The sequence below is a fragment of the Hevea brasiliensis genome, chromosome 6, assembly GCF_030052815.1.
Source record: "Hevea brasiliensis isolate MT/VB/25A 57/8 chromosome 6, ASM3005281v1, whole genome shotgun sequence".
NCBI classification, from domain to species: Eukaryota; Viridiplantae; Streptophyta; class Magnoliopsida; order Malpighiales; family Euphorbiaceae; genus Hevea; species Hevea brasiliensis.
This window is the reverse complement of record NC_079498.1, coordinates 68137275-68154238: the sequence shown is the minus strand read 5'-3', so window position 1 is coordinate 68154238 and position 16964 is coordinate 68137275.

Sequence of the window (16964 nt, the reverse complement as noted above, 5' to 3'; positions counted from 1 at the left end):
CTAAAAGCCATAAAATCATAGAATGACATAATGCCATGTGCAGTACTGCTAACTGAACCCTATTGGCATGCCAACCTATCTAAACCAATCTTACTAGGTGTACCAGGGTACTTTACAAAGTTATTGATTGAATTTTCATGCTTTACATGTAAGCTTACTATTCATTTTACTATTTAGGTCAAATTGTTGACTTTCTAATACATAATAGCTACATGAGTCCTAATCACATGAATTTACCACATTTTAGTTCCCAAAAGTGTTGGCATTAGTTGCTAATCCATACTCCTAACCAATGGTGAATAAATCAGAAATTTTAGTTTTGAGTGCTAGAGTTCACTGTTCCATTAGGTGATTCTATAGTGAGAATTTGGCCAAATATTCTTCATCAAAGTTGTTCCTTATTGTGTCTAGTTACATTTCTTTTTTAGAATCACTCCATTTGGAGTTTTGTAGCTCAAGTTATGGCCTAAACACCATAATTGGCCGGATTGCAATTTTTTCTAGAATTTCTGGGCAGAATCAATTATGCAGTTTTTGTACACTGATTGCAGGTCAGTTTTTGAATATGTTATGATCAAAATTTGGGCTTTTTTTGCTTCACGAAAGTTATAGGGCTATGTCTCAGCTTTCTACTGGTAAAAATTCAGGTCAATTGAACTTTTCTACACTGAGTTATGACCAAATGAATGAACACTATTCATTTGGTCATTTTGCCCTGATAGAATGTAAGTCACCCGGATTTGGTCAATTTTTAGGGCATCCTATGTTTAGTTTCTGGATAGAGTTCCTCCACCAAAATTGTGCCATTATGTGTCTAATTTCATGTTCAATTGTCCTTGCACCAATTAAACCTATACAACCCAAGTTATAGCTGCCCAAACCTACTGGACTCATACCCAGTCCTGCAGGTCACCAAGGGCAGCATACCTAACTTCAATTCCCATGGAACAAATCACTTCATCTCTTAATCACACATAACCAAATGGTCACTAATTGACCATCAAAACTTTCGTTCACCAATACATGAAGAAAGTCTCAAATTTGTGCCCAAACCCTAACTCACCCATTTCAAATTACGCATTTACTTATACTTCATTATTCTAATTAAGAGATTAGTGTTAAGGGCAGCTATGGTATTAGTTTAATTCAAAGAAATCTTCAAAACCCTACTAAATCCAAGGCTGCCAAAATTTTGGGGAAGATATACACATGATTTTTATTCAATTTTCTTATGAATTTCCACTCAATTCCACTCCCTCAACATAAATTTAAAGAGAAAGGAAAGGTTTGGTCACTAACCTTGAATGGAGTCAATTCCAAGCTTGTAAAAGATCTTCCCTTTTTACTTCTTTTTGCTCCCAAAAGCTTTACTAAGATGAAATATTAAGGTTTTGTGTTGGAAACTTAGGGTTTGGTTGAATAAAAACCAAGGAACCAAGCTTTGGAAAAACTTGGCAATGGAGGAGAGGGATGAGGAATATGGTGCGGCTTGGAAGGGAAGAAGAAGGCAGATTGTGTTTTGATTTTTTTAGTCTCAATTATCTCTTTTTATTAGTTAATTATGTGGTTGTTTAAATGTGATTGGTGGAAGCACTTTTATGACATCACATGATGTCATAATTGCCTATTTCTTTCATTTTTCTTTCCTTTTCTTTTCTACTCATTTTCAATTAAATTTTTAGCAATATTTATTCATATTTTAGATCATAATAATTATTTACTTAACTAGACAAGTCGGCTAAAAATCATCTCTGAAGATGAAATGACCAAAATGCCCTCCGTTTGGCTTATGGAGCCAAAATCGTCTATACTGATCGAAAAATTTTTCTAAGTCTTTTCTTAGCATTCTAATACCATAAAAACCTCAATGACTCTTCTCTAGAGTCCCAAAAAATTAACTTATGAATTTTCTCCCGGGTTTAGGGCTCCTAGTTGTGAGGACCGCAACTTTCCACTAGGTTACCCATCGCTAGGGCACCGGCTCATTTAACTTGATTGTATTTTATTTCTAAAATTTTTTCTAAATTTTTCTTATTAATATTTGAGTTAATTATGGTTCCTCACTTTAGCTTAAATATTTTTCCAGACGTTATAGCTGTCCGAACTGACACCGATCATCGGAATAGTAGAATGTATAGAATCGCTACAGTGAGGGTGTCACAGAACATGAACAATCTGCTTAAAGAAATAGAACAAAGGAACCAATGAGGGTTTCTTTTTGCCTTGGACTTGTGGAACTTTGGCTGAAGGTTTCCCTTTCATGTTGATGCTCTCCTCTTCAAGATAGCTGTATATGTGAAAATGAGATTAGTTATGGATTAGGATTTCTCGAACTGTCTTTTTGCTTTCTGCTACCTCTATTTATATTCCAAGTTGAGGGTTAGGTTTTTAGAGTCCCAAAAGCATTAGAAGTCTCTCCCCTCTATAGAAACTAGAGCTGGAATCAATTTAGGAAACTGGTTGCTGTGCGATATATGGCCCGTGTGTCACTACACGGCCTAGAGCTATGCAACTTCCTGGAGCTTGAATGGTTGCTTCTTGTATCAAGATAGGAGTTTACATGGATCTTAAGAAGTTACACGGGCCTAATTACATGGCCCGTGTACTTTTGTTCTTCAGAGAAATCTTCAAAACTGGCCCCGCTGAGACTTACACAAGTCTTCAAAATTTACACGGCTCATGATACACGGCCTGTGTACTTTGTTTCTTCCTTGGTTCTTTGGCTTTCTCCTAATAGTAGGTTACAAGGGTCCGTGGCTTTGCTTACACAACCCGTGTAAGGTGTATCAGCAACACTTCTTTATCCTTTGGTATTTCCAAGCTTTCTTATTTGCTCCTATTGTAACACCCTTATTTGTATAGCTAGGTATGTTTCACTGTGCTGGTGATCGGTGTCGGTTCGAAAAATTAAGAGAATTAGAACCACATCTAAGATAACTAGAGAAGTCCTGAACACGAATAATTAGTAATTGCCAAATAGTTAAGTATAAATAAGAAAAACAGAATTAAATGAGATGAGAGTCACAGTGATGGGTGACCTTCTCGGGAACGATTGCGAAGTCAATTTAAACTCAAATTTCGAACCATAAAATGTGACGCTGCGGTCCTTAGGACCATTAAAAACACAGTGGAAAAGAGAAAATCACGAAAAAGAATTGTTAAGCCAGTTAAATAATTAAGTCAGGGATCCAGAGGAAATATTGAATTATTTGCAAACCGGGTTGAACCGGCGAGGAGCAATTTGGTCATTTGACCCTTAGAGCTGACTCATGACCTAACTGTCAAATAAAATCGAAGAAAAGAAAATTGTGGAGTCGGGAATTAAATTAAAGAACTAAAAGAAAAATAAATAAAAATAAATAAAAAAGTAAAGGGAGATGACATCATGCATGACATCATGCATGATGCCATAAATATAATAATTAATATATTTAATTAATTAGATATTTATGGTCTTCCATAAGATAAAAATACAAGAAAAGAAAAGAAAAAAAAAACCAAAAAGTCCTTCTTCCTTTCCTAAGTTGCCGCCCCACCTTTCACTAAGTCACCATGGAAGAAACTCCATGAGTTCAAGCTTCAAAACCCCTACTAAACCTTACCTTGATCCCAAATTAATCGATTAGAACTTGATAACTTCACTTGAGAAGAGGATTGAGCAAGAAAGAAAGAAGGAAAGAGGAGTGGAATTGAAGATTGAAATTCAAAGTTTAAGGTTAGTGAATTTAAATTGAAAATTTATGTTTAATATTTGTGTTCTTGGTGTAGGTAACTTAGATCTTAACTTAAAATTAAAAGAAAACAATTGTTGGGGGAGTAATATGGAATTTTGTCCATCCAGGGTTAGGGTTTGATATGGATGATTTTGTTGCAAATTATGAATTAGTTAAGTGTGCTTGAGTGTGTGAAAACTAAATATGCATTTAGAATTCAACAAATATAACAAATTGTTGAATTAGGGTTTGGACTTAGGGTTTAGAGAAAAAAATGTGAGAAATTGGTAAATGATGTCTTTGACCTAGTTTGAAGTGAGAAATGGTCATCTGTGACCAAATGAAATGTGTTAGAAGTGTTTGAACCAAAAGCAAATTCGGATTCAATGTGGTCATGCTACTGGCAGCAGGACCAAGTTCCCTTTGAGGGACCAAAAATAAAAATTTACAGGTCCAATTGGTATGAGACCAATTGAGAATGAAAATAGACACTAAATGACACAATTTTCATTTAGAAACCATGCCCAAAAAGTGACCAAAACTTAGTGAACAAATTGATCAAATCAGGAAAATCTCAGTCTGCCCTGTACAAACTGACCAAATGAGCAGTATTTGTTCATTTGGCCATAACTTGAGCTAGGCAGATCTAAATGACCTGAACCTTTACCAGTGGACAGTTGAGATATAGACCTAAAATTTTCATGAAGAACACAAACCCAAATTATGCCATTAACCTAGTCATTTGGCCACCCCAAGTTGGTGACCTAAAACTGCCAGAACCAAAATTTGCCCAGAAAATCTGGCTTAAATCCAATCCAGCAGCCATGGTTCAAATGGCTATAACTTGAGCTACAAAACTCCAATTGGAGTGATTCAAAAAGGATAATAAACTTAAGACAATAGAGAACATTTTCTATGAAGAAAGTTTTACCAAATTCTAATAGTAAAATGACCAATGGAACAGTGTAACTTAAGATACTAAAACTGAAAATTTGCAAATTTGCCTAAAAGACTTAGAATTTGAGTGAACAACCAAAACCAACAAATTTAGTGATCAAAATGTGGTATGTGGGTGAAGTTGGAATTTCCATACCTATTAAGCATTAGAAAGTCAACAAATTAACTTGAATAGTATCATGAATAGTAACTCCAAAATGAAAATTTCTAAGAATCTTAGTTTAAGCATATTTGGGCTAGAATTAAGTATTTATGAATTAATTTTTGGATTTATTGTGAAATAAGATACTGAAACACTATAAATTTTGTGTTTCAGCTGAAGAAGACCCCAAAGGTATAAGGGACTGAGTCAACGCCTAGAGGCGACTCACGTCAGGTTTGTGCACAAAAATTTGTAAATTATACTTTTCACAATGAAAATTGATTTGTTATACATTGTGAATGTGTTTTATTCATTATAAATTTCGAGAATATTGTGTTGCCTATTTTATAATGGAAATTTGGAATAAAAATTATTTAGTGATATTAATTTGTATGAAATATTTGAACAATATGGTTTTGAATTTGGTTATGGCCTTGAAAATTTTAATTGAGAATTTGTGTGTTGCCTACTTTGGAAATAGAGATTTGAAATGAAGTTTATTTAATTGTTGTATCAATTGTAATTGAACATCATAGTTTTAAATTGTTTTTGATTCATACTTGGCATGGCAATATCACTATATTCCTCCTCCATTTATGGGGTGAGTTTAACTATATTTCTCCCTCTCTGGCTTCCCATTCTGAGGGGTGAGTTTGGATGAGTACTCATTAGCTAGCTAGCCACCTCCCTCATTGATTTCGATTAGTGGGGTGAGTTTGCCTTGTCGTGATGTACAACACGGCATGTTTGGAAATTTTGTGTCATTGCCTAAGTTGTGTTATTGTTTGACAACACTAGGTTTATTAAATTGTTTGATCAAGTTGTGCTATATTAAGCTTTGAAAATTATGATTTGTTATAAATGTGATTTGAGAAAACAATTGTGAAATGCAATTATGAGATTTCTGAATGATGATTTGTTCATAAATGTTTTATATTATGCATTTTATGTTTTATTGTGCACCATTGAGTATGTATATACTCAGCGATAGCTTTAACTTTCTGTCGCAGATAGAGAAAAGGACATAGCAGCTGAGCGAGCTGCTACAGTTAGAGAAGAGCATAATTGAAGAATATTTGTACGGGTATTTTTCTATACCTTGGTAGTTTAGTTTGATGTAAATATGATTGTATACATATGTATCTCTGTAATTTGAGCAGTTGTACAGATAAAATTATAATAATATTATTTTTGAGATTTTGCATCTGTAAATTAACTTATGATTGTAAATTAATGATTTAAAATGAAATGTGCATGAGTTATGAAATGTTTTGAGATATTAATTCTTGATTTGAAATTTGGATTTTGAATTGAAGTGTTGTTATTGCTGTCGATTTGAAGTTTGGTGGTTGCAAATGGAGTTGGGATTTGTGGAAAATTTATTGGAAGTGTTTTTCTCAGGTATTTGAAGAACTGTTTTCTCAAAATACAGACGGCACTCTGCCGAAATTTTTGTAAAAATTACGGAGATTTTAAATATCCAGAAATTTAATTTATGTTTGGACTCTAAATGAAGGTTTTTAAAATTTGAAAAAAAAAATTTTACCCACCAATTCCAAAATGAATGAAAATTGTTTTAAAATCCCTTGTAGTATATTTAATGGGTTACCGGTAGGTGAAGTATGGTAATTCATTAGGTGTACTACGGGAACATGTTACATCTTACGAGGAGTAGGGTGTGACATGTTTAGTGGTATCAGAGCAAGGTTTTAAAATAAATTTTGAACTGTGAATTTGAAATATTTTATCGATTAATACAACTGCTCAAATGTTTGATATATATATGGCATATTTACATCATGAATATGCACTAACGGAGGTTAGCCTCCTTGTGTTTGTTATCAGAGAGTAGAAAATTTTTGGAAAATGGAATGGAAGAGGGAGATCATTCCGTAGAGCAATCTGTCGAGGCTGAGGCCCGAGGAGAAGCCCCAGCACTCGAAAATGTGAGTGAGTCAGCCACTCCAGCTCCTCCTCAAGCACCTGATTCCACCTTTCGGTTGCATGCAATGGATGCTGCGTTCTTTCAACAAATGGTGGGAAATGTGCCACCTCAAGCACCTGTAGCACAACCACAGTCCTTGGCTCGACAATATGAAAAATTAATGAAATTTGGGGCTACAGAATTCAGAGGAACAGTGGATCCACTGAAAGTAGAACAGTGGTTAGAGAGGATGGAACGGGTTTTCAGAAAACTACAGTGTGTTGAAGAGTTGAAGTTTGAATATTCAGTATCACTTCTGCAAGGGGATGCATATGAATGATGAAAGACCATCCCTTACAATCGGTAGAGCCACCAGTCCTCAAATGGGTAGACTTTTTAAGAGAATTTCAGCAAAAGTGGGTCCCCGATACTTATGTAGACATGAAGCTGTAAGAGTTTTTAAAATTGAAGCAAGGGGATAGAACTGTAGCAGAGTATGAGCGAGACTTTTCAAGGCTAAGCCATTATGCTGGAAGCTTAATCTCCACCCCCAGAGACCGGTGTAAGAGGTTTGAGGCTGGGTTGAGACCTAGCTTGAGAATGTAAGTGGTAGGATTTCGACACTAGAATTTTTCTGAATTGATTTTAAAAGCCCTGGAACTGAAAAGGATAGAATCAGAATGGGCAGTGAAAAAGAGTACACAAGAGAAAGAGAAAATTGACAAGGTTACTGGTCAAGCTACTGAGAGTGGCTCTGGGAAAAGAAACCATTTTGGAGGATCTAGCTCGCGCGAATCGGGTAGAGGTATATCTTCTAGACAAAAACCATCCCAACCCGATGTTAGTAATATGCCCTAGAGCATATCATTTAGTATGTATCTTGTACATATTTTTATTAATAAAGGCATTTCCACTTTTCCGTTTACATAATATATTTATGTGTAATAGAAAAGGTCCATTGATATTTTGTTAGAAATATTATTCTTAAGTTGTTAAGAATATGAGTGACAATATTTCTAGCACGAAGTATCATAAATAGGTTCACAATCGAGGATACTTCATAATAAGGACATGACTTATCCAGAAAGATTGTATTCATGTTTGTTCCCAAGTTATTTATATGAGATATAAATAAGATGGAATGGTGAGTCTCATGCCATATAACAAACTTGATAGGCACTTATAAATGATAAGTAGGCCGAACCAGTGACACTTATGACAAGCACATGGAGTTTACTCTTGTCAATGTTTTGTCATAAATCATATCAGTGCATATAATCTTTAGACCTGAGATAGCACGCTTATCTTGTATATAGGTAGTTTGAGTTTGATCTCGCTTTCATACTTGTACTATGTATGGGTATATGGGCATGTGTTGGCTCTGCTAGTTATATATGGAGGTAGGTGTTGATCAAGAAGGAATCTGTTCCTCTAAGTAAATAGAGTTAAAATCCTATGTTCATTTAATTGTTCTTGATGTTTCAAGTTCTGGCCAGACAGATAGATTTATTCGAAAAGAGTTTCGATGAGAAAAATCTTTTAATCAAGAACTGGAATTAAAAGAGAACATAATATTCATAGCAAATGGAGTTTGACATAAACCATGACTCGGCTTGAGTTGGGATTTTGTAACAGAGAGATTCTAGTGCATGGTAACATATGATTTTAGGTTCATTTAAGGTAAACCTTATTACTAATTGGGTGGCCATGGCATGCTATGCTAGGTGTTAACCATGGTCTATGAGGTTCATAAAATGATTTAGAGAAATCATTTATGGTAAGAAAGAGTTACGATGATATTAAGAGTTGATATCATGTCTCATTGCCAATTAGTGATGAGCCTAGTAAGTCACACACATACACTAGTTATCACCTATTTAAATATGATTTAATTAATTAATTAAAGAGTTTAATTGATTAATTAAATAGATTTGGTTTGCAATTAAATTGCAAAGTCCCTAGCATGACTTGAAACCAAATCTAGATTATTGGATGTGTAGTATAAATTAAATTTATATTTAAAGTGTTTAAATATGAATTTAATTGATGAGAAATTAATTAATAGAGATTAATTAATTAATTTATATTTGATATAAATTAATTAGAAGAAGAAAATAATTATTTTGGGTTAAGAACTCAAAATTAAGACACAGGGGCATTTTGGTCATTTTGCAGTGTGACACGTGGCACCATGAGATGGTGACACATGGCATAACACATAAGCTTGCCAAATAATTTTAATCATGTAAGATGATTATAATCAAGATTAAATATAGGTTTGACACTTGGCACAATGTGATTGGGTCACTTAAACCTAGAGCTAATCAAAAGGTGACATGTGGCTAGGGTTTAATGTGTTAACCTAGCTATTTAAGTGGGGTTATGAAAAGAAAACACAACTAGCAGCCTCTCCTCTCAATTGTCACGCCACTTTGAGCCTCTCCAGCTATTTCTCTTCATCTCTCATCAATTCAAAGAGATTAGCCATCAATCTCTTGAATTAAGAACACTAGAAATTGTTTCTAGTGTCAAATTTACATCTCTAATCTCTTAAAAGGCAGAACTTGAATTTCTAATTAATAGAAAAGGCTTTAGAAGCTGTTCAAGGGCTGCCATAGGTGTTCTTGGTGTGGACAAGCTAGAGGGACAACATCTGGTGTCCTGAAGACGAATCTCAAAGGCGAGACATTTGCGGTGCATCAAGAGGTTAGTGTAATCGTTCTTGATTTAATCTAGGGTTCTAAAATTAATCTGATTAATTTTAAAATCTTAAATGGCAAATACAGATCCAAAAACATATTAAAAGAGTTTTAATATGTTGTTTATCATTGAAATCAAATAGATAAAAATAAATCTTGCATGATGCATGTGACCCTAGGTGAAAATTTTTGAATTCAATGGTATAAACTTGTGTTTTTCACGCTTCCGTTCCTTCAATTGGTATCAGAGCCACTATATTTGCCATTTAGATTGTTGATTATATAATTTAATTGTGTGTTTGATCATGAGATCAAGAGATTCATTGCTGGTTGGATCATGAGGTGTGGCGTCACACATGGTGAAGCCACCATTGGTGGCGGCAACAATGGTTCCTTGGGTGGTTCAAGGTTTGGCTTTTAATTCTGCAATTGTTGTATGATCTAAGGCCTATTCTTTGACTAATTAAAGTGTTTAATTAGTTGTTTTTATCACACAATTAAATTATGATTCAAATCAGAATTTTAAAAATTATTTGAATGTGATTCAAATCTGAATTTTAAAAGTTGTTTGAATGTGATTCAAATCTGAATTTTTAAAGTTGTTTGAATCATATTTAAATCTGATTTTTTAAAATTGATTCAATAAAATTCAGATCTGATTTTTTAAAAAAATATTTGAATGTGATTCAAATCTGATTTTTTAAAAAATGTTTGAATGTGATTCAAATCTGAATTTTTGAAGTTGTTTGAATGTGATTCAAATCTGAATTTTTAAATTTGTTTGAATGAGATTCAAATCTGAATTTTTAAATTTATTTGAATCATATTCAAATCTGGATTTTTAAGTTGAATATGAGATATTCAATTTAATTTAAGTATGTATGTTTTATTTAATTGTTAAATAGTGATATGCATGATGGATGATCATGGACTATAAAAGACCAATGTGATTGGATTTATTTCTTTTATGTTTCTTTGGGATTGTAAATTAATTAATTTATTTTAATTTATTTTGGGCATGTATTATTAAGTTTGTAATATTTTTGGGTTGTAATTTCATTTATTTAAGTTCTTGTATATTCGCCTTGGTATGCCAAGGATTACTATGTAATATTGGATTGCAAGAAGTTCAAGGAGGTCAAGAGCATTGGTGGGACCAGTGGGAGGAATTCAATATCAAGTGTTGATTATGTACTCCTTCAGCAACTCTTGTAAAATGAATGAATGAAATGCACCTAGGAATGCCCCGATTCAATTCTTGGTGGCTCGAATTGAATCCCTTAGAAAGTCCATGATCATACCATATTTACAGCTTATCCATGAATGCATGAGATGTATGGGAATGTATGCAATTATATGATATATGCATGCTAAATGGATAATGTGCAAAGTGAGACCTTAATAGTAATTAGGATGGCTATAAAATCTTCCAAACAAATGATTAAGTTGGAAATGCTATAATTAAAGTAATTATAACATAAGCCCTCCATTGGGGCAATTATTTTAAGAAATTTTAAATAGTTGCATGAGATGCAATTAATTTAAGAGATTTTCTTAAGAATAATTGTTAAGCATGAGATGTTGTAAATATGTAAATGGTTTGGTGGCCAATATTGGATGTACTGAGGACATTAAAATTATTTGCATAATTCGGCTCAATGGGATCAACTTAACTAATGCAAGATAAGTCAATATTGGATGTACCTGAGATTTTGAGCATTAGGGGCTAACAAAAGGATTGAACCTCACATGAGATGTGATGGGCAAGGAGTTGCTCACTTATAGTTTATTGTAATTCCAATAATGGATGTACCTGAGGATGATCAATAGAATTATAAGAATTCAATCACCCACTAGAAATCCATCCAACTAGGATTTCCGTTTTCTACTTTGGAAGTGTAGGATTCGCTAAGTTAGTGGGAGGACCAATTTGATTAAAAGACCATAATCATTTTGGTTAATTACATGATACATTTACTAATTAATCTGGTTATTTTCTGCGATTAATTTTACGATAAAAATGAGCACAAAACAACCACCACCATCCAATATCCTTGCAAGCATACTTGATCACAACAGTTGACAGGACCTAATCATGCGATTGGCTAAGAAATTTGAAACTTGTCCTGAACCTTGAACATATAGGATATGTTCTATATTCAAATGTTCCTGGTCCCTTACCTCCAGAGGCCACTTAAGAGGAACATGAAACTTTGGACAAGTGGAAGGAGCATGATATGAGAGCTAAGTGTTACATGTTTGCTTCCATGAGTAATGAGTTACAGAAGCAGCATGAAAACTTGCAGAGTGCAAGTGAGATCCTCCTTCACCTACAAGAGTTGTATGGTGAGCACAGCAGGAATGCTAGGTATGAGATATCTAAACAGTTATTCCGTATGAGGATGTCTGAGGGACAGAATGTTGGGGATCATGTCCACAAGATGATTCGGCTGATTGAGCAGTTGGAACATCTTGACTTCAACATGGATTTCCAACTACAAATGGATTTGATCCTTCAGTCCCTTCCTGAGTATTTTGGGAATTTTGTGACAAATTTCCATATGACTAAACAGGAATGCACCTTAGCTGAATTACTCAACATGCTGGTTATTGCCCAAAATAATATGCTGGGCAATAAAGGAAAAGAGGTAGCTTTGGTTGCATCTTCTTCTGCTGGAAAGTCCAACAAGAAGAAGGGCAATAAGAAAAAGAAACCTCAGATTCCTGGTCCTTCCAAGAAAATAGCTAAACAGAAAGGGAAGACCAAAGCTGATAAAGGCAAAGGAAAGTGTTTCCACTGCCAACAGGAAAGTGTTTCCATTGCTAACAGGAAAGTGTTTCCATTGCCAGTAAGAAAGTGTTTCCACTAGCCAGAGTATAGCAATCTAAATGAATGCAATGCCATGGTGAAAACCAACTCAAGTTCATAATATATTTGGCACTTAAGGTTATGTCATGTTGTAGAAGATAGGATTACAAAATTGGAGAAAATGGGGATTTTATCCTCATTGGGCTCTGAGCCTACTCCAACTTGTGAATCTTGCCTTCAGGGCAAAATGACTAGATCACCCTTTGTTGGACAAGGGCTAAGAGCTGAAAATATTTTGGAACTAATACATAGTGATGTATGTGGTCCGTTTAAAGAAATGGCTAGACGAGGCTTTCATTATTTTATTACCTTTACTGATGATAAATCAAGGTTTGGGTATTTGTATTTGATGAAATACAAACATGAATCCTTTAAAAAGTTTAAGGAATTTAAATCTGAAGTAGAAAATCAAACAGGAAAAAGTATTAAAGCTCTTCGATCAGATCGTGGAGGTGAATATTTGAGTACTGAATTTGATGAATACTTGAGAGAGCATGGCATTGTTTCTCACCGACTCCTCCAGAACGCCACAACCGAATGGTGTATCCGAAGGAGAAATCGTACCCTATTGGATATGGTACGTAGTATGATGAGCTATACCGATATGCCAATCTCCTTTGGGGATTTGCATTAGAATCACTTTGTATATTCGAATAGGATTCCATCAAAATCGCTTTCTTCCACACCTTATGAGATATGGCATGGAAGAAAACCAAGTCTTAAGCATGTTAAGATTTGGGGTTGTCCAGCTTATATCAAAAAGCTGAACACTGATAAATTGGAGACCAGATCAGAAAGAGGTCGATTTGTTGGATATCCAAAAGATAGTTTTGGATATTATTTTTATTTGCCTACTTCACAAAAGGTTGTGATAAGTAGAGATGCCACATTTCTTGAACAACAGTTTGTTCAAGAAGGAGGCAAAGGAAGGCAAATAGAGTTAGAATTGGAGAATTCTGACCAACCAACAGATCAGATGGATATAGATCCATCTAGTCAACATATACCCATTGATGAAACATCTACAGCTGTTCCTCGTAGAACAACCAGGGTATCTCACCCACCAGTGAGATATGGTTTTCTTCATAAAGAAGAACAAGAGTTGTCTACTCATGAAGAAGTAGATCATGGAGATGATCCACTTACCTATGAAGAAGCTATATCAGATATAGACTCTTCAAAATGGATTAATGCTATGAAATCCGAGATTGATTCCATGTATAAGAATCAAGTTTGGGATCTTGTTGACCCACCTGAAGGTATTGTACCTATAGGGAACAAATGGGTTTTCAAGAAGAAAATTGGTTCTGATGGAAAGGTAGAGACCTATAAGGCAAGGCTAGTAGCGAAAGGGTTTCGCCAAAGGCGATGAATTGACTATGAGGAGACGTTCTACTTTGTTGCCATGCTTAAATCAATTAGGATTTTATTAGCAATAATGCATACTATGATTATGAGATTTGGCAGATGGATATCAAAACAGCTTTTCTCAATGGATACATTGAAGAAAACATTTTCATGGAACAACCTAGGGGATTTGAATCCCAAGATGGTTCCAAGGTATGCAAGCTAAAGCGATCCGTTTATGGGTTGAAACAAGCTTCGAGGAGTTGGAACATCCGTTTTGATGAAGCCATTAAATCCTTTGGTTTTATCAAAAATGAGGATGAGCCATGTGTATATAAGAAGGTTAGTGACAGTGCTATCACTTTCCTTGTCTTATATGTGGATGACATCGTTGATGGGTAATGACACAGGTATGTTGATGACTATAAAGGTATGGTTGTCAAATACATTCTCCATGAAAGACTTAGGGGAGGCAACCTATATTCTTGGGATTCGCATCTATAGAGATAGAGCGAAAAGAATAATTGGTTTATCCCAAAGTCTATACTTGGAAAAGGTGTTAAAGAGGTTTAACATGCTTGATTCCAAGAGAGGATTGTTACCAAAGGAGACATGGTATCCATCTTTCTAAAGAGTTGTCTCCAAAGACACCAAGAAAGAGATAAGATGGCCAGATTCCATATGCTTCGCTATTGGAAGTTTAATGTATGCAATGTTGTGTACTAGGCCGATATCGCATATCTCGTTAGTTTGACTAGCGGTATCAATCCAATCCAGTTTGGAACATCTGGATAGTCACAAGAATATTCTTAAGTACTTGAGAAGAACTAAGGATTTATTCTTGATTTATGGAGGTGGAGACTTGCAATTGGATGGTTATACTGATTCTGATTTCCAATCAGATATCGAAGATAGAAAGTCTACCTCTTGATATGTGTTCATTTGTAATGGAGGTGCAGTCAGTTGGAAGAGTTCCAAACAGAGCACGACTGCAGATTCCACTACAGAGGCTGAGTATATTCTTTGCATCGGATCTTGCAAAGGAAGTCGTTTGGATAAAGAAGTTCGTGATGTAACTTATAGTAGTTCCTTCCATTGAGTCGTGAGTTCCATTATCTTGTGACAACAATGGAGCAATCATCTGAGCTAAGGAACCAAGGTCTCACCAGAAATCCAAACACATAGAAAGGCGCTACCACATTATCAGAGAAATAGTTGGGCGAGGCGATGTAGCCATGCAGAAAATAGCATCAGCTTAAAATCCAGCTGATCCATTCACTAAGCCTTTGTCATAATCTCAGTTAGACTGACATCTTGAGAAGATGGGTCTAAGATATTGTAATGAATGGCTCTAGTGCTAGTGGGAGATTGTTAGTAATATGCCCTAGAGCATATCATTTAGTATGTATCTTGTACATATTTTTATTAATAAAGGCATTTCCACTTTTCCGTTTACATAATATATTTATGTGTAATAGAAAAGGTCCATTGATATTTTGTTAGAAATATTATTCTTAAGTTGTTAAGAATATGAGTGACAATATTTCTAGCACGAAGTATCATAAATAGGTTCACAATCGAGGATACTTCATAATAAGGACATGACTTATCCAGAAAGATTGTATTCATGTTTGTTCCCAAGTTATTTATATGAGATATAAATAAGATGGAATGGTGAGTCTCATGCCATATAACAAACTTGATAGGCACTTATAAATGATAAGTAGGCCGAACCAGTGACACTTATGACAAGCACATGGAGTTTACTCTTGTCAATGTTTTGTCATAAATCATATCAGTGCATATAATCTTTAGACCTGAGATAGCACAGTTATCTTGTATATAGGTAGTTTGAGTTTGATCTCGCTTTCATACTTGTACTATGTATGGGTATATGGGCATGTGTTGGCTCTGCTAGTTATATATGGAGGTAGGTGTTGATCAAGAAGGAATCTGTTCCTCTAAGTAAATAGAGTTAAAATCCTATGTTCATTTAATTGTTCTTGATGTTTCAAGTTCTGGCCAGATAGATAGATTTATTCGTAAAAGAGTTTCGATGAGAAAAATCTTTTAATCAAGAACTGGAATTAAAAGAGAACATAATATTCATAGCAAATGGAGTTTGACATAAACCATGACTCGGCTTGAGTTGGGATTTTGTAATGAGAGAGATTCTAGTGCATGGTAACATATGATTTTAGGTTCATTTAAGGTAAACCTTATTACTAATTGGGTGGCCATGGCATGCTATGCTAGGTGTTAACCATGGTCTATGAGGTTCATAAAATGATTTAGAGAAATCATTTATGGTAAGAAAGAGTTCTGATGATATTAAGAGTTGATATCATGTCTCATTGCCAATTAGTGATGAGCCTAGTAAGTCACACACATACACTAGTTATCACCTATTTAAATATGATTTAATTAATTAATTAAAGAGTTTAATTGATTAATTAAATAGATTTGGTTTGCAATTAAATTGCAAAGTCCCTAGCATGACTTGAAACCAAATCTAGATTATTGGATGTGTAGTATAAATTAAATTTATATTTAAAGTGTTTAAATATGAATTTAATTGATGAGAAATTAATTAATAGAGATTAATTAATTAATTTATATTTGATATAAATTAATTAGAAGAAGAAAATAATTATTTTGGGTTAAGAACTCAAAATTAAGACACAGGGGCATTTTGGTCATTTTGCAGTGTGACACGTGGCACCATGAGATGGTGACACATGGCATAACACATAAGCTTGCCAAATAATTTTAATCATGTAAGATGATTATAATCAAGATTAAATATAGGTTTGACACTTGGCACAATGTGATTGGGTCACTTAAACCTAGAGCTAATCAAAAGGTGACATGTGGCTAGGGTTTAATGTGTTAACCTAGCTATTTAAGTGGGGTTATGAAAAGAAAACACAACTAGCAGCCTCTCCTCTCAATTGTCACTCCACTTTGAGCCTCTCCAGCTATTTCTCTTCATCTCTCATCAATTCAAAGAGATTAGCCATCAATCTCTTGAATTAAGAACACTAGAAATTGTTTCTAGTGTCCTGTTTACATCTCTAATCTCTTAAAAGGCAGAACTTGAATTTCTAATTAATAGAAAAGGCTTTAGAAGCTGTTCAAGGGCTGCCATAGGTGTTCTTGGTGTGGACAAGCTAGAGGGACAACATCTGGTGTCCTGAAGACGAATCTCAAAGGCGCAGACATTGCGATTGCATCAAGAGGTTAGTGTAATCGTTCTTGATTTAATCTAGGGTTCTAAAATTAATCTGATTAATTTTAAAATCTTAAATGGCAA